Source organism: Meriones unguiculatus, chromosome 5 (genome assembly GCF_030254825.1).
Source record: "Meriones unguiculatus strain TT.TT164.6M chromosome 5, Bangor_MerUng_6.1, whole genome shotgun sequence".
In the NCBI taxonomy this organism is placed as follows: domain Eukaryota; kingdom Metazoa; phylum Chordata; class Mammalia; order Rodentia; family Muridae; genus Meriones; species Meriones unguiculatus.
The window spans coordinates 109,410,375-109,435,147 of record NC_083353.1 but is presented as its reverse complement, the minus strand read 5'-3'; the positions used below and the strand labels follow the sequence as shown (position 1 = coordinate 109,435,147).

The 24,773-nt window shown below is 48.8% G+C and overlaps 1 protein-coding gene across 5 annotated transcripts in view; it reads left to right on the top strand.

Moving 5' to 3' along the window:
* Positions 1-24,773, top strand: part of Cacna1c (calcium voltage-gated channel subunit alpha1 C) — a 483,983-nt gene that overhangs the window by 273,270 nt on the left and 185,940 nt on the right. For 4 of the 5 annotated variants that reach the window (XM_060384019.1, XM_060384018.1, XM_060384016.1 and 1 more), the window contains exon 1: positions 22,249-22,375. The gene's annotated coding sequence lies outside the window, so the exon portion shown is untranslated. Of the gene's footprint in view, positions 1-13,739; positions 13,880-22,235; positions 22,376-24,773 lie in introns of those variants that run through there. The other variant, XM_060384021.1, reaches the window with a different exon arrangement.

Below are 24,773 nucleotides of genomic sequence, written 5' to 3'. Positions count from 1 at the left end.
TACTGATAAATCAGCCTTTTCATTTCATGGATGAGAAAAATCAGATCCCCAGAGGCTGGCGACCTCCCCCAGGTCACCAGGTGACATCAGTGAGACTAAAATTAGAACCCAGGGTCCTGACTCCCAGCACAGTGCTGTCACTGCTACAGCTTAGACATGGATTGCCTCGCCATTTTTTCAGCGAGAGCAGCAGTCAGAGGCCACATGGGATCCAGCAATTCAGTGAGCTCTGCCATGCTGTAAGGGTCAGAGCAGCACAGTCGGCCAGGCAGACCTGGCTTGCCATCCTGTAAAATGTGACTGTCAATTTGCCTCCCATTGGGGCAAAGATATGTATGTAAAGATATACGCAAAGCACTGGGCCCAGGACCTGGCAGGAAGAGTGAACCAGGGGCTAAGAGTCCCGAATGGCTGAGCCACCTCCTCACTATGACAGCGACCAAGGAAGCCGTGGCAAACAACACTTGAGTGGCCGTTCTCTTGCTTCATAATGAAGACCCTGAGACGCGGGGCTTGGAAAACATCATCGATGCAATACAGGAATCTCTAGCACATGGCTGTGGAGTTCCGTGTCCTAAGATTCCATCTTCACCCAGGAAGACAACCCAAAGCTTACCTCCCCTCTCCCTGCTAAAGTGCCTGAAGGAAGAGATCGCTAGTTGCTTTTACTAAACACCCCATTTTAGGGCAAGTCCCACAGTCTTCTGCTTTCTGTTTTATGTCACCATAATTGAACTGATCAGCAAGAAGAACAAGGCCCATTTTTACAGGGAAAACGAGACACCCACAGAAAGCCAAAATCATGACTGTTTACAGCTCACAAGAAACGCTTTTAAAATTAGACCTGCCTTCGGGATAGCCAGGCATCCATCTAGATCCACCAAGAGCCAGGCTCCTCTGTGGCCTGTAGGCCTGCTCTCCCAACTATTCCTGCCTTCTCCAGTCAACTGTCACTGTCCCATTCCTGGAACCCTGAAGTTGTCTGCCTAGTCAGTGGGGGGGCATCCGAATTTTGCTTTACCTATTTATCTTCCTAAAACACTTATTATTCGTCAGTCACATACTATCATCATCTCATCACTGTGCTCTCTCTCTCTCTCTCTCTCTCTCTCTCTCTCTCTCTCTCTCTCATCTCATCTCACTGAGATTTGAACATAGGGCCTCCACCACTGAGTTAGACCCTGAGCTCTTCACCACGGGTTGTAAACCAGGCGCAACGTCCTTAGTATAGAACTTGGACCCTGAGCTATCACTCAAAACCCGCTGTAATTCAAGCTTCTCTTCCTACCTAGTGTTCTTTACCACGTATTCTAGGTTACAATAAGTACGAAATATCCGTAGCTATTTCGTTGTCATGATCACCATTATGACATTTTCAGATATTCATAGATTTTTTTTCTTCCACCACACACTTCTACTGTTTTGTTCTATGGTGAAAACGAAGGCAAAAAAAAATGGCCTGCCTTTTGTGTCCCCTGGGGAACCTTATTGCCCACCTATGCATTTTCTCATGTGACTAAGACTCAGCTAGCTAACATCCCAGCTGAGCAAATCTACCCTGTCTGTCTCCCGTCCTGCACTTCTGGTGTCCACAGTGCTCATTGAAGCTCTGTCCATATGATCATTTGTCTGAATGACAATCTGTCCGCACCGTCCAGCTTCCTGTAGGCTGGGAGGCCACATGGGTAGAAGTAGCATCTTATACTCTTTAATCTGTACTTGATGTGTGATGTTTGTGCATGTTTATGGGGCGTGGTAAGGTAATTGTGAACATTACGTCTAGAAGGCATCATGATCAACTAGGTGTCATTAGCATTTTTATTTCCCCAAATGCTTTTACTTGGATAAGTCAGGATGCCTCAGTCTCTGCTCTTAGTGGTTGTATTCTGCATGGTTTTAACGACCATATTCTGCATGATTATGGACCACAGTCCCCGTGTTGTGCTGTACCAGAACTAGTTGCTGCTACACTGTTACGTGTTAGTGCCTATTTCCAGGCCGCACTTTCTGCCCCACCCCCAGTCTCTAGTGATCATTCTAGTCTTTTTTACAGGGCCAACCCTCTTGACATCCACATGTGAGTGAGGACATGGAGCACTTGTTGTTGCTCCATGTTGGCCTTTGTGTCTGTGCCTCTGGGATGGAGGGTTCCTGGTCCATGTTCTCCATACTGACAATGACAGGCTCCTTGTTTAATCCACATGGTGGGCCTGGAGAAGAGCTGCCTGAGATGGAGGCCATCTTTCACTGTGCCTGGAGTCACACACCAACTGCTGGGACAGGAAAGCACACTGTCCACTGAGAGGAGCTTCAGGCATGGGAGGAGGACCAGGACTGGGACTCGGTGACTATCGGTATCCTTCAGCCTCCATACTGTAGAGTCATGAATGTTCCTGGCCCTGCACAAAAAGCCTTGTGGGAACAGAAGGTGCTGTGATGTAGCTCTAGCCATTGGAGTACTCGGCTCCTAGAGTGAGCCCCTAGCTGCACTCAGAAAGCTTGTCATACAGGCTGTAGAACCAGATAGTAATATCCTGAATGAGCAGACAGACAAACTGGCCAAAGGCTGGGGTGAGCACAGGAGAAAGGAGGTTACCAGGCCTAGAGAAGGCAGAATTACTTACTCCTAGGGGGTGGGTACAGTTGGCCCCTAGGAAAGTGAGAGCCTCAGAAGCCAAGGGCCCTGTGGCCTTAGTGGGAGCAGGAAGAGAGAGAGGAAGCAAGCTGAAAGTTGAGAAGGCAATGCAGGTGGGGAAGGAAGAGAAGGAGAGCCTGATGGGTCAGGACTAGGGATCTTTGTTAAACAGTACAGCATTCGGTGTGAGGTTATGGGACATTCCTTGCTCAAATGTAACCTTCATTATTGAAGGTAAGAAAATACTCAGATAAGACGGGGGAGCATCAGGTCTGTGTCCCCTCATTCTTTGTCCCTGGGCGTCTGGTGGTGGGATAACTGAGGGCCACTGAGGCCACCACAGCTGCTTGGAGGACTGGAGTGTGAGTTTCAGCCTCCCGCAGTGTGTCCTCACTGTCAGTCCTAGGCGGCAGTGAGAGCTGAGCTTGGAGCTCTGCACGCTGCCCTCGGGGGACAGTCCGGGACAGTTACTGGAGACCTGGTGAGACCATGGTCTGAGATACTATTCTTGTGCCAGGCTCATGCACTCTTGCTTATCTCTGGTATGTGAGAATGAGCTGAATTTCAATGTGATGTGTGTGGAATAGAGTTGGAAAATGCGAGTCCAGGACAGCTTTCAGTGAGGACAGGCGTCTCAGTGAAGGAGCCCTAAACTAGGCTAGCATCAGAATTAACTCACTTCCTAGCAACTTTGGTTAGACCCAAGGTCTTCCCATCCTGTGTTCCCACCCTCGGCACACTGTTCCTGCCCTCACCCCGTACCCATCATGGTCCCAGTTGTGTCCCAGCCTTTCATACAAACATGAGCGTGACCAGCCCCAGAGCCTTTCTCTTTTGGGCATCAATCAGAAAACTTTCCTTTCTCCCACATTTGTTAGGTTGGGTCAGAAACCACAGTGGGGGTGACGAGGAAGGGGATCCCACGTGAAATGAGACCAATGGCTGGTTTGTAGCTAGCTGTGACACACAGGGTGGTGGGCTCAACCAGTTGTGGAAAGAGACCATGGGGTCGCTACAATAGCCGGGGTGGCCTCTGTAGTCCTAGGTCCAGATGTCATCCATGGAATATGAGTGTCCTGGGTTGGGGGGCTCTGAGTGTCACAGGGTTGCTCACACCGCTGGATGTCACACGGAAGCCAGTCATTCCACGTATCACCCTTAGAACCCCACAACATGTCCTCATTCTGACAAAAAGTGCTAGAGCCCTGGGGTAGTGGAGGAGCAAGCTGATGAGGTCCAGCTTTCTCTGTAAACCCCCAAAATGGAAAAAGAAATCAAATGTCGTCTCAGCCCTACCTCTAGTGTCATGCCTAATGCCGTGACAACCCTATAATGTGGCTTCTCATGTTGTGGGGGCCCCCCTCCCCAACCAAAAAATTATTTTCGTTGCTACTTCGTAACTGTTTTGCTACTGTTATGAGTTGTAATATAAATACCTGTGTTTTCTCGTGGTCTTAGGTGACCCCTATGAGAGGGGTCATGACCCACAGGTTGAGAACCGCTGTTCTACCCTCCCTGACGGACTTGCTCATGTAGTCTCAGAGACAGTTTGCACCCCTCGTGAAGAGTTGCCATTAGGATGAGGGCTGAAGAATCTGGCCTTAGACTATTGCTAGTTGCAGTGCAGGTGGAAGAAATGTTTCTACCATGGATGGGACAAAGATGGTGGCAATGACAGTGGTGGTGATGGCAGTGGTCACATAGGGTAGTGTGTTAGGGGTGATAGTGACAGTGATGGTGGAGTGATGGAGGTGGAGATGGAATAGATAATGGTGATAATGCATCATGACAGTGATGTGGCAATGGTGGCAATGTGATGGCAAGGAGGAAAAGGAAGAGGAGAAAAGTACTCATCTTTCTTTTCCCACACAGGACCATGAGACCCAACAAATAGATGAGAAGGTGCTTAGTGTGTGAGCTGAAGTTCTGCCCACTGAGCTCCCACTGTGGTAATGATTACGTGGTTATCAAACCTGCCGAAAACATGGCACCTCCACTCTTAAGACCTTCATCAGTCCCCTCATTCATACTGAGGGGCCACGGACTTCCACAGATACAGGGAATTGCACACAGCTATGGGCTGGGAGTCTGTGAAACTAGAATGCAACCCATTCCTGTGGATCAAAGGGCTGAGGAGAGAGATGCACATGGCAGTTCAGGATGCAGTTCAGGATGCATGGAACTGGGCAAAGAGAATCCAGAGGGAGCTGCTGTTTTGGCTTTGTGTGACTTTGATAATAGCAGATATGGGGCCTCATGCCTTTTGTTTTTGTTGCAGTACAGACAATCAAAAGAGGACCAGGAATATGCCAACACTTAGAGGGGAGGACAGCTGATGTGACCAAAGAGGAGACGAGACAGAGAGCAGGCAGTGTTGCTGACTGCTGCCCTCAGCCAAGACCCTAACGACAAAGGAAGGGCCAGGGCCTCAGGGAGGACCCTCAGATCCTTTAAAACAGAAATGACCGGTCCTCTCAGCAAAGCTATCTTGCACAGTTTCTATGTGCCAACAACCGAGAGCGCAGGTGTGCAAGAGAGCAGTTGCCACTCAGATTGACAGCTCTGATTTGTCATTCTCAAGGAGACCCAAGGGCATGTGTAATTATTCCCATTTCACTAGCAAAGAAGTGGGGCCTTAAACTATTTATGTAGCCTGTGCTTTGATCCCAGGTGTGTATGAATCCAGGGACAGTTCTTTCCTAACCCTTTGCCTTTCATGTAAATATACCTCCCAGCCACGGGTGACAAAGACACTTGCTTCTGCGCTATAGATGCTGTGTCCCTGGAGGGGAGAAGAACATAGAAACTACATGCATGATAAAGTGTGCTGGGATGACACTGTGTACAGAGGTTGCTGCCAGCCCAAGATGGATTCCTTCCACCTGCTGAGGCAAAGGAGGCGGTGGGGGCACTGAGCTAGAGCTCAGCATGAGAAGGAGGCTGCGGGGGATGAAGGAGGATGTAGAGATGGGAAAGGGGGATTTCGAAGTTAGCCCATTTGGTTTGGGTGTCATGAGCTTCTGGTTTGGCGGGAGCAATGAGTGGTGGTCAAAGATGTGGCCAGGTTGTGATGAATCCCTGGAGCCACCACACTCTGAAAGCTGGAATCACGTGAAGGACACAGGGGAGCTACTGAAGGCTTCTGAGCAGTGAAATTGCCTTGGGAGCCACAAGCCAGGCAATGAGCTGCTTTGGTTTCCAAATAATCAGGGATTGGGCCCAGGATGGCGGTGGCAGTGGGATGGGCAGAGAATGGTCCTGTTTTCCTGGCTAAGTGTTTGTCACTTTAAATAAAGGTAGGGAGAGAGATAGTAGAAGAGCTAAAGGCTTTGGCTGCAATCTCCCCCAATTTGGAAAACTACCCACCGGCTCACAGTCACTAAACCAATGCCAGTTGCCCCAGGTAACTGAGACCTATTGGCAATATTTGTTGCCTGTATCCCTGAGGAAAGCATCATCTCTTTTTCACATCTGAGATGAAAGAATTCCAGCAGAATCCTGTGAGATCAGTGGCCCTGGGTGGGGAGGTTGAGTGAGGAGGAGGAGGAGACTGGCCTGGGTGACAGCCAGGCCTCCTTTTGTGCACAGGTTGATGGTTCAAATGCTGGACAGCAAGCAGGAATGGAGGAGCCTGCTTCTTGGCTTAGGTTTACACTTAGAAAACTATGTGCTCCATGAGAGCACAGGCCCAAGGTAGGGTGGTGCTGGGAGTCAGAGAACAGGTCTTGTACCCGACACTCTGGTTTGAGCCTCCATGCTTCCCACTATTCCTGGGCACTGAAGCAAGACAGGCCCTTAGGGAAGGCGATGTCCATGAGGGAAACAGGTAAATCACTTCAGCTTTGCATAATAGGCGAGCATGGAGAAATAGATTGTGTAAGGCATGGGGGGGGTGTATAACCACTATAAAATCAGTGAAACTGACATACTACACTTGCTTGCCATCAATAAATAAATAGTCTTTTTCTTTTTTTAATTTAATTTTATTTTTTTATTATTAGTTACATTTGTCTTTTTCTTTTTTAAGGTTACGTTTACTCTTGGCACTTTGTGTGTTGTTGGCATCGTCTTCTTCTCCTTCTTTTTCCTTCTTCTCCTTCTTCTCCTCCTCCTCCTCTTGTCCTTTACAATAATGTCCCCAGAAGGCAAAACTGTTAGAAATACCACACGCTTTATAAATGAAGCTTCTGTAGGTGTGCCCTCAGATCTCCTCACTTTCAGTCTTTGAAATGTGGACTGTCCACCCACACCAGACAGGCTCCCAACCCAGGGATCTGAGCAATCCAGCCCCCTCAAGGTGGAACACAACCAGGTTTACTCCCTACCTCAGGACTTTAGGGCTGGGAAGCACTCAGAGTCCTAAAGAATGCTTCTTTTCCATTTTCACAGTGACAAAAATATACAGAATAAAACTTGTCCTCTGACCATGGGTAAGTGCCTGACTCAGTGGTATTAGGTACACCCCTATTTCCAAGAGCCATCATCACCCCAAGCTGAAATTCTACACTCATTAAGCACTGACTCACCTTCCTTCCCCAGCCCCTGGTCCTTTGACGTGCTTTCTGTCTCTGTGAATTCCCTAGAGTAGGTGTTTTACGTTAAGGCCAGACAACATTTGCTCTCTTGTGATTGGCTTCTTAAGAAACTTTGAATGTTTGCTGTAACGTATATAAGGGCTTCATTCCTTTTTACAGCTAGATAATAGTCCATCATGTACATTTTCAGTATTCTGTTTATTCCTTGCTCTGTGGATTGCAGAAAAGCTGCTTCTTGCTGCATTTCAGGCACCAGTGGGGACCCCAGATGAGGAGCTGGTTTCACTATAGGGTCTCTGTGTTCCACTTTGCTAACCGTGCTTGGAGGTGGCTCCTTATCTACTAATGGGCATAGTAACTCAGGGCTTCTTTCATTCAGTGCACAGTGAACAGCATCAGTTGCACTGTAGCTCATTATCTGGACCGGATGCTTGTTAGAGAATGGATATTAGACTCCAGAGAGCTTCTCTACCCTGGTAGTTCCCAAATAATTGAGACACAGAGACCTATTGTATTTATAAAAGCTTTAAAGCATAGCAACTGAGCAGATATTAACCCTGTAAGCCATTTTGCTATTTTCCAGCTACACACCTCATGTTGCTTGCCTTATTCATTCCATTCCGGGCTGCTTCTGTTCTATAAAGCAAGGACCTATGGCCACACGCTGATGGTTCATACTTCCTTATGGTCACTTCCTTCTCTGGCTTCCTTTCCTCCTGCTACATCTTCTGCTTCCCATCTCTTCTCCACCTGGCCTTGTGGTCCCTCTGAGACCCCGAGCCCCTGGAGCCCAAGCTCCACCTACTTCTCTTCTGCCCAGTTACAGGCTTCAGCAACTTTATTAACCAATCAACTTTAAATTAGATAGAACAAGTTTTATACAACAAAGACCTGTGTACCTGAGGATGTGCTTGTCTGGGCTGCAGCTGGATCTTGGGAGCCAGTAATTAACATTATAATACATAGCACCAACCCCCAACAGTTGCTCACCCAGATGGCCCCTTCTCTTCTGTCCGGAGAACAGTGGGAATGTGGGCCTTCATTCTTCCAGCTTCATATATTCCACAAGCCCATCAATGTCTTGAGAGAGCAGCCATGTGGCCTCAGAGCAGACCTCAGGAAAGATCTGTGACACAGAATGAATGCATAAGAGAAAAACCAGATAGCATGGAGCTAAGATGTTCTGCTTCTTGGTCTCTTGGCTGGAGAATAGACAGAAGGCTTTGCTTGGAGGCCAGGTTGAATGGTGCTGACGTTATGCAGAAATATGGATTATGGCATGCTGTGTGAAATGGGGTCATTGTGCTCATTGTCTGTGTACCTTGTACTGAGATGAAATTGTGCAACTGAGCTCATCAATTCTGCTTGGGGCAGACTTCTTGGCAGCTCTGATAAATACACTTACATAAATTTACATTGCTACCCACAGGCTCTCTGGGTGTGAGTTCTTAACTTTAGAAGGTGGTGTTCAATTCCTCCTAACTCTTTCAGTGTGCTACATAAGCACACATATGTGAATAGCCTGTCTGTTCCTCCGTGGCTGTCCCCATCCTAGGTGACTTACCTTGGGCATGGCTTCTGCTCATGTATGTGCTCCAAAACACAAAAAGAATAATAATTTCATTAATGGTAGATATCTTTCACTCCCTGGTAGCCACCTGACTTTAACTGGATCTGAGATTGCCATCCTCACTCACTGGATTTTGGAAAGAGTAGAGGAGGGGTTCCAAGCTATATATATATAAAACGGAGCAGTTTTCCTCTTCTGGATTACATCCTAGGCAGACACCAACATATTAAGTTGATGAAATTCTTCCAGACTGGCTGGTGAAAGGGAGGCCTGTCCTCTCAGACTGGCCCCCTGGACTCAATTCCCTTGGGTCAGGCCCCTTGGTAACAAGTATTGAGCTAGCACAGCCCTGATGACATTTAAGAGTCCTACTGCCACCGGCCTCCCCTGCCCTGTCTCTCTTTCTGCAGCCTGGGATGCTCAGGCCTAAGTGCAGCGATATGGATTTTCTTCTCATTTTACATGTTACAAAACAGCTCCAGACAAGTGAAGTGACTTGCCTAAAGACCACAAACCGCTCCGTGCCAGAATCAAAATTATTAGTTGATTATTACTATTGAAACATCACCGACTGTTCGCCCTTTGGGAGCCTACCATGTAACTGAGTGGGTAAGACATAAGTAAACTAAAGATAAATGGAAAATGAAGAAATTCATACATATCCTTGTCAAGTTCTATGGGTGTTTGGAAAATGTCATGCTCCTTAACATGGCTCTTTATTCTCAATTCTTTTGGCTATTTAAGACTTGAGTGCAACCACGGACCTCCATTGTCAGTAGATGAGCTAGGAAGTGGCCGGATAGAAAAGAAAGCGAGGGGACAATTGAAAAGAAAGGATGGGGAAAGTAGAAATGGGTTGCAAGAGAAAGTGGTAGGAAGAAGGGAGCCATTATGCTGCACCCAAGCAGGGAGGATCCACTGCTGTCAGAGGAACAGACAGGGTCCCCAGGAAGCCCAGAGAAGCTGCTTCCGTGTTAGAAGCTCCCACGGCCTGTCCCTCAGCCTCTGCTGCAGGTGCTCCTGCCTCCTCCACCCAGGACAGTGCAAACGGGAAATCTCCGTCTGCTCAAGTTACCTTCTGACATTTCTCAAGCCCCAGCATCACAGAAAGGGACGGGTCACATGTCAGGCTTACATCACATCCCCAGGGAGCTGTGTGCTGCCCAGAATCCAGACAGAAATGCAGCTCTCTGGTATCAAAACTGAGATATTGGGAGGGCTGGGAAAGATTCTATGTGTATGCAGGGCCCATAGGTGCCTGAGCACATGCAAGAATGGTCTCTGCTGAGCTTGCTTCTACCCACTCCCTGTGGGCCCTTAGAAGTTTCAGTGGCAGTTCAGCGTATGCTCGGAAGGGATCAAGCAGCTGGCAGGCTGCAAAGTTTGTTCAACACCCAAATCTCACAGGCTGTGCCACAGCTGGGTCCCGGGCTTATTGCTAAAAGGCAGCTAGCTGTCCCTTCTCTGGATTCTTGTCCCGACCTCCTTTTCCTGGTTCCTGGACCCTCTGCGTTTTGATATCATTTTATTATAATGAGCTCCTAAATAAAGACATCACAGCTAGAGCAAGGTTGCCTCGCAAATACTTGTTCAGTCGTAAGCTCTGTGCCTCTCTGTGAATAGGTATTCTGAGTCCATAGAGCTCTGCTTAGGGTTTATACTTTCACTGTCAATTACAGTTTTGTGGACTTATTCACAGAGGGGGACAAGGGGTGAGGCAGACTTAAAACAAGAAAAACAAGCTTTATGTCCTCTTTCATGACTTAATGTCCTTTGCCTGCATTCTGCCCTTCCTCATCACCTAGCCTTACCCTCTCTTGCCCTCCTTCTAAACATTACTCTACTCCCACACTTGCCACTGTTTCCCTCACTACAAATCCCTGGATGTCCCCAAATCCCCCATGTAAACCAGACTGGCTTAGAACTCCTCTGCCTCCCAAGTGCTGTGATTAAAGGTACTAAAGATATGAGCCCCTCTCAGTTCTATCTTGAATCTTTAGACAACTTACCACAAGGGGTCTGAATCTATTCTCTGAGAGTAAGTCAGGACCAGTGAGAAGGTTTCTGTGGTTCCCAGGAGAATGAGCTAAACAGACCTTTGGGCTGAGGGTCAGGAAGCCTTGGTTTCCATCCTCATATTTGTCTTGTTTCTCCCTGTCCTCAGTCTCCTCAGTGTCCTGGGGGAGGTATATATTAAGCTATATATATTAATCTATATGCCACTCTGTGACTTAAGCAAGGGTCCTATCACTGCTGCCAGAAGGTGCACCTGCTTCCTATCTTCCTCACTGGGTTGTATCATCCTCCAGACTCCCTGTCCCTAGTCCTGGGAGGCCTCAGTGAGTGCTGCCTGTTAACTGAATTCTGCACTGAGCCCTACCTCCACCTGTCTCATCACAGTGCCTCCAGCCCAGTCCACTAAGTCTGTGGCATTTGCATGGATCCCTCGTTCACTGTGGCCCCCAGTGTCCAGGTGCGTCCACAAAACTCCTACCTGTCTCGCTTCTGCCACCCTTCATGGGTCTGTTCTTAACACACCGGGTTAGAGCGGTTTGGATTTCCTCCTTGGCTCTGTCTTCTCCCTACCCACTTCAGCCTCTCTCCTCCTGGAATGTCTGGCCTCCAAGCCACAGAATTCACCTGGTGGTCCTCCAGTAGTCATGAAGGGCTGAGCAGAGTGGATGGATAAGCGACTGAGTGGATGGACATATGTTTGGGTATATGGATGGATAGATAATGAATGAGAGAGTGAACGGAGAGACGCTTGGATGTATGGATGGGCAGATAATGAATGGGTATCTGCACAGATGAATAGGTGGGTGAGTGGACAGAAAGGTACACGTATGTATGGTAGCTGGATATGTGAGTGGGCAAGTGAATGAAAACACAAAAGCAATGGAAATATTTATGAATATATGAAAACACACGGAGCCTAGTGGTACCTACCCAACTTGTGTCTATTCCTGTTGGTTTTCTTCTCATCACACCTCCAACTGAGTGGGATTCTGTGAAGGTTTGGGGGAGGATGGACAATAGGAATGGAGTTGTAGAGGACTGGAGGAGTATGAGTAAGAAAGGAGCTGTCATCTGGTGTTAAAATGCAGGTGCTGAAGCACCCTAGGGTAGAGGGCGGAGATGGCCTGAGTGGTGACAGCTTCTTCTCCACCATCCTCAGGTTATATAGTAGCGTTGTCTGTAACCTGCCTTTCCCCTCAAGAGGCAGGGCTCTGTGCTCACACAGCACCACTGGTAGAAAGATGTTGACGGTCCATGCACGGTAGATTGATCCTGCTCCCTAGATTACAGCCGTCACACCAGCAGGCCAATGCCCTGGTGCTAAAACCAGTAGGGAGTAAAGGACCTGAGGTGCTGATTAAACCTGACCCTTTCATTCCCTCCCCATTATCACTGGCTGCTTGAGGGCTTTGTCAGCACGTGGGTTGGGAGTTCTTAGATGTCAAAGGTGTATCAGACACCCCTAGAATTGCGTGGATCACTCATTCCTAGATACTATAGCCAGGTGCTCTACTTTAGCAGGTGTGGGCGGGGCCTAGAAGCTGTAATTTTTAACACTGAGACCCCAAATGTTTTGCCCAGGACTACTCACGGTGAGCGTGTCCCTGCATGTCTAGGGATGGGAAGAAGAGCAAGCAGCACTGGGCAGTTTCCCACTGGGCCCCAAGCCCCAGGCTCAAATTATCCCCCAACAGAAGGCCAGGTGGGAAGTGGCAGGCCATCAGGGACAGCGATCCTCTTTGGTATGTGGCTTGTATGTGTGTGTACCCCAAGGTCTTCCGTGAACACTCCTTGGCCTGGTAGAGGAGATGAAATGGGTAATAGGATCTTGAGCTATGTGCCTCCTGGAGGGTGTGACCTGGCCTGGCCTGCTTTGTGACATGAGATAGACCATCCCTGGTGTCTTATGGCTCCAGGAAGAGGCAGCCTGAGGCTCCTGCAAGGATGAGCGGTGGAGCATAAAGGCACCGAAGCAGTCTCCAGCAGGTGGTGCCACCAAGGCTCAGCACTTGGGTAGGAAGAAGGAAATGGTGGTCAAAGAGGAAAGGACCTTAGCACCAGGAGTTGCAGGGTCAGTGGGGTTAGGGTAAGATCTTCACAGTGAGCGCAGAGCTTTATTCTAGGTCTTAGGGGAGAAAAGGTAGGTCTGTCCCTTAAGAAGACATCAGGCTTTTGTATTCACCACCATGCACCTGCTCAGCTCCTCCTAGGTCCGTTTGTTCTGCTCCTCTAAAGAGTGTCTTTGCACAGAGAGCCATTTTCCCATGAAAGACATCTCGAATGTCCAGATCCACATATTGCCTCTGTTTGTCTGACACTCTCAATTTCTGTGGGGCAGTGTTTTTGCTTTTCATTTTGGGTATCAGCTGGTCTCTTCCCCAAACCCAGTCTGCCGCCCTTGGGGCTTGTTAATAGAATCATGGCACAATATTGCTAGGGTTCGGCTCAGCAGCCTCCGCTGTCCCGGTATTATTCTCCTGGAGATTAATACTGTATGAGTCCTCCCTTTAGAAACCACAACACAATGTTAGCTGGATAAATGAGACTTTGGGAGTGGAAGGAAGAGTGTGAATTTTTTTCATTACCTTAAATTACATTTTAACAAGGGCATTTGAAAACAACAACAACAAAAAATTCTTTACTCTCCGTGGGCTGGAGTGCTGCTTCAGCCGGCTACAGGTTTGCTTGGCTAGCTCTCCGGTTGTGTGTCCAGGCCCCCTTCACCTGTGCTCACCGTTGCCGGCCACAGCATTGCATTCTGGGAAGCGTAGCACTAGGCTGGTTCATCCCTGAGCAGACATCACAGTGTCCTCTCACAAGCGATGTCCTCTGTGGGCCTTGTTGGGGCCACACAGTCTGTGGCAGGCCGGATCCTTGCGCCGGGTGTGACGCCACCCGTGAACCCTGCTGCCCCTGAACTCCCAAATCCCTGAACGTAATGATTTATTTCTCTCTCTCTCTCTCCTCTGTTTTTGTTTCCTAGGAACGAGTGGAGTATCTCTTCCTCATAATTTTTACCGTGGAAGCATTTTTAAAAGTAATTGCCTACGGACTTCTCTTCCACCCCAACGCTTACCTCCGCAACGGCTGGAATTTACTAGATTTTATAATCGTGGTTGTAGGGTAAGTACGGAAGTCTTGTTCCTTTTCCTGGCCTTACCTACCCATGCCTCTCTCCCTCTGTAGTCCTACTTCTGATCTGATCTAACTGAACTTGCCTTCGGGCATGGTGAAAGGATCGGTTAAAAATCACTTTGAAGTCAGACTTTCTCCCAGGAGAGAAATTATTAATGAAGAGTACACACACTACATATCACACATATGTATACACATGCTCACATACAGTACTTATCACAAACACGTGCATACCATATCTCACACACACATCATATCACACACATGTACACTCACACTACATATCACACACACGTGTACGCACACATACACACACACACAAACACACATTCTTGAGTGTTCTTACTGAAATCATTATTCTGTTTGTAGGTGAGGAGAGCCTTATGTTTAAGAATTTTTATTTGCTCTTCAACCCACATCTGACCATTTTTCTGCTCTATCCCTGAGCCATTACATAGCCTGTCAGCACATGCCATTTGTGAGTTTGAGACATGCACTGTGCTGTGAGACTGTGTCCACAGAACACACACGCATACCTTCCCATCTCCATCCTCACCTCCAGAGTGGGCTCTGTGCTATGTCTCCAGAAAACCGGACTGTTCAAGATAATTGGGTGCAAAGGAATTCTCAGAGCCTGGGCTGGTGGATGCTCCCTTCCCCAAACATGCTACTCTGCAGTAGTGTGCTGGGAATTTAAGAACATGAAACTGAGAGCTCAGCCCTAAACAGAATGTCCCTTAACACACAGACACACACACCACCACTGCCACCACCACCATGGCTCAAGGACCGTTCTAGAAAAGGAGGAAGAAGGAATGCAAGAGGAGGAGTAGGAGGAGGACTTGTGCTGTGGAATAGCATCCTGAGGATGTGGCATGGCTGTAGCACTCATGAACCCAGGGCAGCTGTCATTACCTGCACAAGAACAAACCAACCAAAGTACTGGCATAGATGGGGCGGATGACCCCCAATCCCTGAGCCTTACTGAGGAACCGTTGGCAGCCAACTACTGCAGAGAGAGGGAGAGAGTTGTTCTTTTTGAAGGGTGTGGGCACTGGTAAGGTTTTCCAGTGGATGTCCCCACACTCCTGCATTGACGGGTAGTACTAACCAACTGGACTCAGTGGCTTATAAATAAAAAGACGTGGAGTTGGGAGGGAGATGTGGAGGGAGTATGAGGGAGCTGGATGGGTCAAGCAACAGCTAGAGGGTATAATCCTATTTGGTTGTATTTATCTATGAAATTCTCAAAGATAAAAATTAAAAAGATACAAAGACAAATAAATATTAAGTTAAAAAATATTAAGCTCCCATAAATATTAAGTTAAAAAAAAATTGGAAGCTGTGCTCTCTTTATCAAGAAGTTAGTAAGTTCTTCAGAGAAAAATAACCAGTTTCTCTCTTGACTAAAAGCCAGAAATGTCCTTGGGACACTCGGCAGAAGTGTCCATCCTTGTCAGAAGCCGATGCTAAGGAAAGCATTTGGGGAGCTCTGATCTCTGGTTCTTAAATGATGGTAGTATTGCTTCTTCAGGGAGGCAGAATGTAAAGAAGTAACGAAGGCCTCTTAGGAGAAAACTCCTCCTAGTCAAGAGAGTAAGTCTCAGGCATGAGTGGAGACTGAACATTCCAATTATCAGGTCTATCTCCTGGCCAAGGGACCCATCCCGGGGAGGCAGGCTCACCTTAAACCAGGCAAATGAAATCGGTGGAATGACTGATTCCTTGTATCGGGGGCCTAACTCAGCGTACCAAGTCAACTAAGTTACTAAGTTACTAAGTTACTAAGCTGGTGCTCCCGGCCCATTGCACGCAGTCTCTCACTACAAGACAGAATAGAAAATTAGAGCCACCTTCCTGCGTTTGAAGAAAGCGAGTGTTCAAATGTAAGGAGAGCAATTTGTGAGAAGCATTTACTCGGAGTCTTTTCTATCAAATACGTTGTCACTTGTGTTCTATGGCAAGGGATTTAAATATTTTTATCCTCCCCAACTTGCAAAACTTATGCAAAGGTTTCATCCCTCTCCCCACCCACAGGACAACCTTTGTTTGTACAAAAGCACTGCTACGTTCTTTATTAAAATGGCTGACCCCACCCCACTTCATTTCCTGTGCACCCATTCTTTTTAGCCTCCCCCCAACTCTCACCGAGCTCAGACCCCAGACATCTAGGAAAGATGCGGTCACCATCTGCGTTAGAATAACACCAAGTGCCCTTCCTGTTCTTGTCTCTCTGTACTTTGGTTTTCAGAGCTCACCCCCTTGACCACGACTAAAGTGTTGCCTTGTTCAGAACTCGAAAAAAATAAGGAGAAGTTAGTAACTTTCCAAAAGAGTCCCCATAAAATGCCTGTTGCTGACGGGCCTTCGTATATGAGTGAAGCATAATGTATTAGGACAGGGGATGGAATTCCAGCACGGTGTTTGAAATACTTGAATGTTTTGAGAAGGGAGCCTCTTTTGCAGCAGCTTCCTCCTAACCACAGGCCGGCCCCACCCCCACGCTGGTGCCATTGGAAGCCTGGCAATCACCTCCATTGCAGCCATTGTGCCGATTATGCTTCCTGAGCCTGCCAGGCTCCAGCGCCAAGCGCAGGGTCGGGAGGCTCTTATCCCAGGAGCTAAACTTTTTGAAACCTGGCATCTTTCTCAAGGTCTGCGTTTCCTGGGAACCCATTAAACAAGCAGAAGCGAGCCATTGCTTCTGGGCGCAGCGGAGGCTCTGTGACTTGCAGGGACCCTTTGCCTTAGGCAGACGCCACATTTCTTCTCACGCTTATACAAGGAGTTGAGTGCCACCAGATGCGCTCTGCCCATTCATGCCCTTGGATGGAACAAGTGGAGGCAAGACTAGCGCTTCAGCACTTTCCTTCCCTGGCACAGGAGGTAGTGTATCACTGACCAGCACGTCCATCTGTCCCTTGCTGGCCCCTGCTTCATCCCTTAGAATGTGGCTCCTTACTGCCACAACTTGGGCAGCTTTTCACCAGGTCTGCCCATATCACAAACCATTTCTGGGGTCTGGGCTGAGATGTGAAGTACACAGACTTGGGATTCTTTCAAATAACATTCGTTTGCCTTGTGGTCTATTAGGGCCATTGGTCTCACGTGAAGCCATACGGAGCAGCTAGATTCCCCTTGCCAGGGATATTAGCCCTGTGAGTTTCACATCAAGCCTAAAGCCTGGCTTGCGATCATTACTTCTCTCTAGCCATACCTTCTTTTAGCCCCTTTCCAGTAGAAAGTGGATTCTTCTTTGCCTCTCTACCTTCTGGGAAATCTTCCCTCCCAGAGCTTTCTTTGAAGCTAGTTCTGGGAAGGTCTCTTGGGACCTCCTACAAACCAGAGGGGAGTCTGACTACAGCCAAGTGCCCCTTTGTAGGTCTGATTGACATTCTGGTGGCATGAGATAAGAGGTATTTCATTCCCCAAAGAGGAGCAGCATCTTTGGTCTGGTGGAAAGAAGGGGTGACTGAGTGCATTTATAGAAGACGTCAGAGCTCTCTGGGTGAGCCTCCTGCTCCTGCACAACTCAAGAAATAAGGCCTCCTTAGTAGGTCCCCATTCAGGAGATTCTAGCCAGGCACAAAGCCTTCTGCTATATCTCCTGCTTGGGATGGTGGTACTATATCTCTAATTCTCGGGGATCTCTGCAGCCATGTTATCTTCGTCTCCAAAAATCTCTAATGCCTGGCTGTATTGTCATGCCTAGCATGTCCCAGCTGTTCAGGACAGCTGAACCAATCCTCCAGGCACCAGGAACACAGCTTTTAATCCAGGTACACTAGGTGGCCCCTGGCCAAGAACGTCTCCTACAACGTGGTTGAATTTTCTACCCCTCCCACGTTAAAAGCAGACCCCTACTCAAGCGTTCCACGCTGGGGGCAGGGGGCTAAGGAGAAGAAAGCCTTAGATGACTGCTCCCTCCACGGACTACTATTTTGTGAATGTCTTGTCCTCCCATGCGCACTGTGAACAAAATCTGGCTTGGATCTGGAATGTTGTTTGACCAACTTGCAAACCAGCCTCTGAGTCTTTGGGTTTCAGGGATCTAGGTTTCGGTGGGAAGAACTCTTCCTTGTGGACCCAGTCTCCTAATCCTGTCACCTTTCACCCAAGACCCAGGACATGTGAGTGCAACACACAAAGATATAGTTTACCCAGCTGAGGGAAAGAACTGGGAGACTTCAGACCTGGGCTGCCTGAGGCTAGAAAACCTTTTTCTCTTTGAGGCCTGTGAACTGGGTTTTTGTGAATGTTAGGTAAAACTTCTTTTAGCCAGAACCCTTACTCAAAGTCTTATCCCAAGGCACCCCAAGAAGTGTGTAGCCCAGAGCCTAGAGCGTTCAGCCCTGGCTCTGCTGTCAGAGCTGCCCCTGTTCTGAGGGTTTCTGTGAGAGATACTTTGAAAACTCTTTATCAAGCCCATGACCCTTCTGGCCTGGCCCTGCCTGGCTCTCGGCTTCTGCAAAGCTAAGCCTCCAGCTACACCTGTGCCCCTTCCCATGACTGGTTCCCTGGCATGTGACTCATCTAAGGAGCCTGTTGCTCAAGATGCAAGGTGTTCCTGACCACCACTTGAAAGCCTGTGATAGTGCGTCCACCAGCCTCACTGATGTGGACACATCACTGAGCACACTTTGTTGACAGTGACTGGTAGAGCCCTTCTAGTTATGAAGGACTTTCTCAGGCTGTTCTTCTCCCTATTTCTCTCCAATGATACCAAATACCTGGAATTCTGGGCCATCCCCAATTAGGTATCCTCCTGCCTCAGCCCTTCCCTTCGCCCCCTTACTGCTGAGACCACCCATTCCCCCACAGACACACCTACACCAGGCATCTGCAGGCATTGTCTGGAAAGGGCCAGCTGGTAGCAGTCAGCACGAGAGCTATGGAGTGTCTGTCCTCAGCGCTCAGGCCTGTCTGTACCAGGAAACTGGCAGTATGTAAATGAGAGCGTAGAACTTCATTTCTGTTAAACCTCATTTGCAAGCAGGTGGCCCACCCGTGCCCTGAACCCTCAGCTTTGTGTCTGATTGCCCCTTTCCCTCTCCAGCACACTGCCTCCCCATGGTCCCCGGAGGGCAGAGGTTTCACTCTTCTGCAGGTTGTGGAGAAGTTCCTGTCTGCTTTCAGATTATGTCTCCTTACTTTAAGCCCTTGTTTTGTTATATATGTCATCACACCCTTCACCCTCTCCCTGCTGCAACCCTCTGCTCACCTGTGACTCCCTCTTGCTTATACAAGAAGACATAGACCGCTCTGCTCCCACCATCGCGCCATTCACTTCTCAACTTCTGGCGACCATCTGTCCCAGGGATCCTGACCTCAGTCCTGTCTCAGTTGCCCCTCCCATGCCTACAGCTAGTTTCTCTCTCATGACTAATATAATACTACCTCTGCCATGTTCAAGTGTTACATTCTACATGCTGCTGCTAGCCACACCTCTCTCCAGCTTACTCCCTCAAACACCATGACTCCAGCAGCTCTTTCATCCTGCCACCTTCTGTCTCCCCCCTTTCCTCGCCCACTCATGTCATTTTCACCTGCCAATCAATTTAGGGCCGCTGTCCGTCATTACAGCCGCACTAGCTTGGCTTACTCATTCTTGTCCCTGTCTGAATTGTTAACCTGGAGAAAAACACCAGCCCAGATCCCATGAAACCTTGGTACCTGAACTCAGAAATACACAGAGCTGAGGACAGTTCTGCTTCCTCATCAACGTCAACTTGGCCTTTGGAGATACCCGACAGTCCTCTCTGGTGTCCCTACTCCTGTTTTCTCTTCACTTTCTTGGGTGATTCTTCTTCACTACCCTCTTCAAACTTCCGGTATACCTCTGCCTTCAGATTTCCAGCTGGTGCCCTGGAAAAGGAAGGCCTTTTCCAGGAAAAATACAAAGAGGAGGGGTCCTTCCTCGGTCTCCACACCACATCTTCTAATGTACCCACCCTGGGTCTCTGAGAGAAAAGCTGGAGTCCAACATGGCTTCTCCTCCCTCTCTACCGGAAGGTGTGCTACATTCATTCAGCTGGACGTTGCCCCACGTGGAGCTAGCATCCTGTCCTGCCTTCTGAAGGTCTCAAGTCCTCCCCGTTCCGCATTACCAAATGACTCCCCCCTCACGCAAAACTCTCAGGCCTCTCCCACTTTCTTTTGTCTCTGTTCAAATTTGCAAAAAGTTCCAGAGAGTTGCTCCATGCTCCGTGTGTATTCTTTGTTCATCTATGGCCTCCGCACCCGAAACTGAGGGGCGCTGTACACGCGAAACATACAACATCTTTCAAAGATTGAGTGTAAAACAAAGGATGACAAACATTTTGTTGCTTTTACTACATGTTGAGATGCTGTGTTTTGATGATGTTGGGCTGGGTAAAGTGCGTTTCCATAGTTAATTTCACCTCCTTTCACTTTGTGAGTGTGTCTACTGGAAAGCGGACTCACGTGGCTCACATCTGGGCTTGCTTGTGTTTCTTTGAGGCAAGGCTCTCCAGCCTCGCTGTCTCCAGCTTCTGCCACTTTCTCCTGGGCATCTCTGCTGGGCCTTCCCCCCTTACTCTACCAAATCAGATGTTTTCTAGATCTCAGTGGTCTTGGCTGGGCTAAATGAAGAGGTTAGTTGCCCATGCGTCTTCAGCTCTGGGCAGTGGACTGTGGCCATCTCACTTCCTACAGTCTTCATGGACCATCATCAGGTCTCCTGCCCGCAAACTGCTCCTCATTGGTCTCTTTCTTTGATTTTGTTCTCTGTCTGCCTCAACAGGGTTGGAGGACTCTACGATCGAGTCCTCTCACATACAGCGTCCACACAGGCCTCAAATGGTCCAACCCTAAATGCACTCCGTACAGAAAACAGTTTTGTCTCTGACCTAGACCTTCTTCTGACCTACAGACACTAGTCCAGATGGGAGGAAGGTGGTAGCAGAATGTGGGCATCTATACCACATCCCAACCTACTGATTGCTCTAGCCCAGGCTGTTGAAGTCACATCTTATCCCTGTCACCTCCCAACTCCCAGCTTGCCCAACAGCCAGTCCTACTAGCTCCAGCTTAAAAATAAATGCAGTATCGGTTGCTCACCATCTCCAATTTACCACCTGGCCTGAACCCCAGCCTCCCTCAGTGGGCCACTGCAGCAGCCTTCTCTGGCCCTGCCCACTGCAGGCACCATTGGCGTGAGTTAGTCTTCACTCAGACTGTGTCCCTGTCCTGCCCAGGGTTTCTGTGAGGGACCCTCTTTATCCAATCTCACCTTCCCTAACATGAGCCTTGCATGCCGAGGTAGGCGTGAATGCACTTCAGGAGAGGAACCTGGGCCACAGAAGGCTGACCCCTAGTTTTCTTTTCTCTGTCCTGTTTGTACTGGAAGTTTGTTGGCCCATAGGCATCTCACCATGCATCTTCCGGGATCACTGTCCCAGCTACTTCTCTGCCTGGAGTGGTCCCCAGACAGCTGCAGTGGCCACCCACTCACTTTCTTTGGGCCTCGTCCAAAAACATCACCAGAACTGAGTTCCTTTCGGAGATGCCCTATGGCCAGTCTTTTACCCTCGTCACTACAGACCCCTCCTCTTTCCAAGTACCATTCTCTGCCAGGTCTAGTTCCTTACAGCTCAGATCCCAACTGCCCCTTCGGATGTGTATATGTCTCTTTTGCTCCAACCTAAGTATCCAGCGCGCTGTCTGCACACAGTGGGCGCTTGTGTTTGTTGGAGAGGTGTGACCACAGATACATTGTCAGACGAGAGATCTGCCTGTTTCAGTGTTCTGTCTTCATGTGCTGGTGATCCTGTTTGAAGCTCTCCCACTGACCCCTCCAGCCCTTCATCCATTTGTTCAACATGTAGCTCCTTATGCAGTGGCAGTTAGGTACACAAGTGAGGCTGATTTCTAAGGCTATTTGTCTGTTCTCTGGAACAAGTCACACCGAGCTGATCATCAGGTCATCAGGATGGAGGAGTAGGGAGGGAACATATGCCTACAAGCACTCATGGCAGCCTCCTGGATTCCACATTGGTGATGACCGTACCCCAAGGACTATGACAGACTTCCCTGCTTTATCCCTGTGCCTTGACAGCTGTGTTAGGAGACCCTACTTCCACCAAATCAACACGCTCTGACAGCAAAGGGCTGCCCCCACCTCACTCGGCACTCTATGTGGAGTGTGCCCCCTCCCCGTACTCAGTAGAACTCCTGCTGTTGGAATATCAATTTGTCGCCTTTTGTGGGCCTCCAGTGGCCACACATGTGACAAACCCCAGCACTCTAGGCTATGCTCTTGGATTGGACCCCAGCCGAGCAAACAGCTGGGGTCCTGACGGCTCCTCTCTCCCCTCTCTTCTAGGCTTTTTAGTGCAATTTTAGAACAAGCAACCAAAGCTGATGGGGCCAATGCTCTAGGAGGAAAAGGAGCTGGATTCGATGTGAAGGCACTGAGGGCTTTCCGTGTGCTTCGTCCCCTGCGGCTGGTGTCTGGAGTCCCAAGTAAGTAAAGCCCCTGTCCCTCCTGACAGTGTCCTTTTCATAATTGACCTCCACTTCCTTTTGCTGAACTGCCAGGAGCACATCTCCAAGAAACCTGGTTTCTACGAATGGAAATTTTTCTTATAGACAAGTCTCAGGTTTTAAGAGTTCTGGTGCAAATGCACCAAACACATGGAGAAACCCAGAGAATATTTGCAGTAGTCATACAGCCAAAGAAAGACTGCATAGACAGGGACCCTCAGGCTATGTGTGCCTTGCATGCTAATGTAGGCAGGGAAACATTTACAGCAAAGGAGCCCGAGCCACAGAAGGCTAACCCCTAGTCTGCCTTAGCTCACAAGATTAATTCTGCTCTCTGTATGTTCCCCAAAGGATGTCAAGAAAGCATCAGTGGGAATTCTGAAAGCTCAGTTTTGCCCTTTCCCTCTTTTCATGCCCATGGGGCATCCTCAGCTGCATACAGAGACCTGATGCTGCCATCCAGAAACAGGTTTCTGTCAAGGAGTGGTTGCTGAGCTCTCTGAACTTGGTGTGGGGCTGTGGAGGCTTGCTGCCTTCCAGATATCAGCCTCATGAACACTCCCTCTCTCCCACTGTGGAGGTTCTGAGCCCAGGAGCTTCAGTACCTCTTGGCTGCAGCACATCCCTGGGGAAGCAACCTCATCTTGTTCAGTCTGTGAGTCTGGGAAGAACTCTGGCCTTGCTTGCTGAGTTGGATGTCTTGGCCATGTGACTTGTGTGGCTCCATGGCCAGAGGCAGGGCAACACTTTCCTCCGAGAAATAGCCCCTCCTATCTGCTCTGTTGCATTCTTGCTGCTTGATAACATCTTAGAATCTGCCTACTGGCATCCCCTTTCAGGATGTATGCAGAATGGTGGCGCAGGGGCAGAAAGGGGGATCTTAATTAACTAGCAGCAGAGTCAGGCTACATCAAGTCTCCCAACTATCCTTCCTGCCTTACCACACCATCCTTTAAAGACTTAAGGCTACCATTCTTGGCTGTCTTAGATTTTTGTATGTATCTCCTGTCTCTTCTGCTGCAGTAAAGGCCCTATAAAGCCCAGAGCTATGCCCAACCTCTGTTCAGTGATTAGATGTATGTCTAGACCAGGTTGGGGAACTTGCTGAGCATATGAAAGCAGGAGGTATTGTCTTGTTTAGGATTTCATTGCTGGGATAAAACAGCACGGCCAAAGCAACTTGGGGAGAAAAGGGTTTATTTTTAGCTTTCAACTCCTAGGTCGCAGTCTTATCTCTGAGGGGAGGTCAGGGCAGGAACCCAAGACAGGAACCTGGGGGCAGGAACTGGAGCAGAAGCCACCAGGAAGGGCTTACTGGCTTGCTCCACATGGCTTGTTCAGCCTGCTTTCGTATATAACTCAGGACCACCTGCTCACGGGTGGCACACCCCCGTGGGCCTTTCCCACATCAATCATTAGTCATGAAAATGCACTGAGATGTTTTTTTTTCCCAGGTGATTCTAGTTGATAAAACAGACCAGGATGGTGGCTGTTTGCTTTGCCCGGGGGGACTCCCTGAGCAGAGATTCTAGAGCATCACAGACTGAAAAGTGACATGGAGCCAAGCCTCATAAACACACTTACAACCGTTATTGTCTGCTTGGCCTCAGCCGTCTTGCATTATTTATGGTTTATATGATACCATATAACCGTTCCACTTTGGAGGCAGCAAGCCTCCAACACCAAGTTCCACTTTGGTAATGCCTAATGTCGTGAGTGTTCTTGATTATTCCTTCAGAACTCCATAGAGTGGTAGTGTGGGGGGGGGAGATGGGAGGGAGGAGTGACTTTCAGCACAACTCTAAAGGAGCTTATGATAGAACAACTGATGTGTGAGAGACAGGAACTATGGGTTAACTGACCCTAGACTTGTACCACAAAGTTACCATGGACAGGCTGATTCTCAGTCTACTGCTAAGGTGTGGGCCCTTACTACACGGTGAGCAAGCAACATCAGGGCTTATTGTCCTGGAGGACTGGGGCAGCCCAGGAGAAGAGCACACCATTCAGCTGTTGCAGCAAGAACAGGTAGTCCTGTTTACAACCTGCAAACAGACATGGTGACCCTGGTTCACAAGGCACAAGGGAGAGAATTAGCTGCAGCCTCTGGGCTGAGCAGCTCACTGAGACAGACACGACTCTACATGGTATCTCATCCCAGAGCCTCAGCTACAGCAGCAACCACTGCGCTGTCTTCATGGCAGAAGGAGCTAATCAGAGAACATAGCCTAGAGGCGCACCACACAGACCCAGGCTATGCTTGCAGGGAGCTCACCTCATAGCTACTTTCATTCCATTGGCCAAAGCAGCTCAAAAATGACGGGACAGAGTACAACCAGCCCTCCACACTGTGGCTCCTCATCAGAGATTTCAGGCA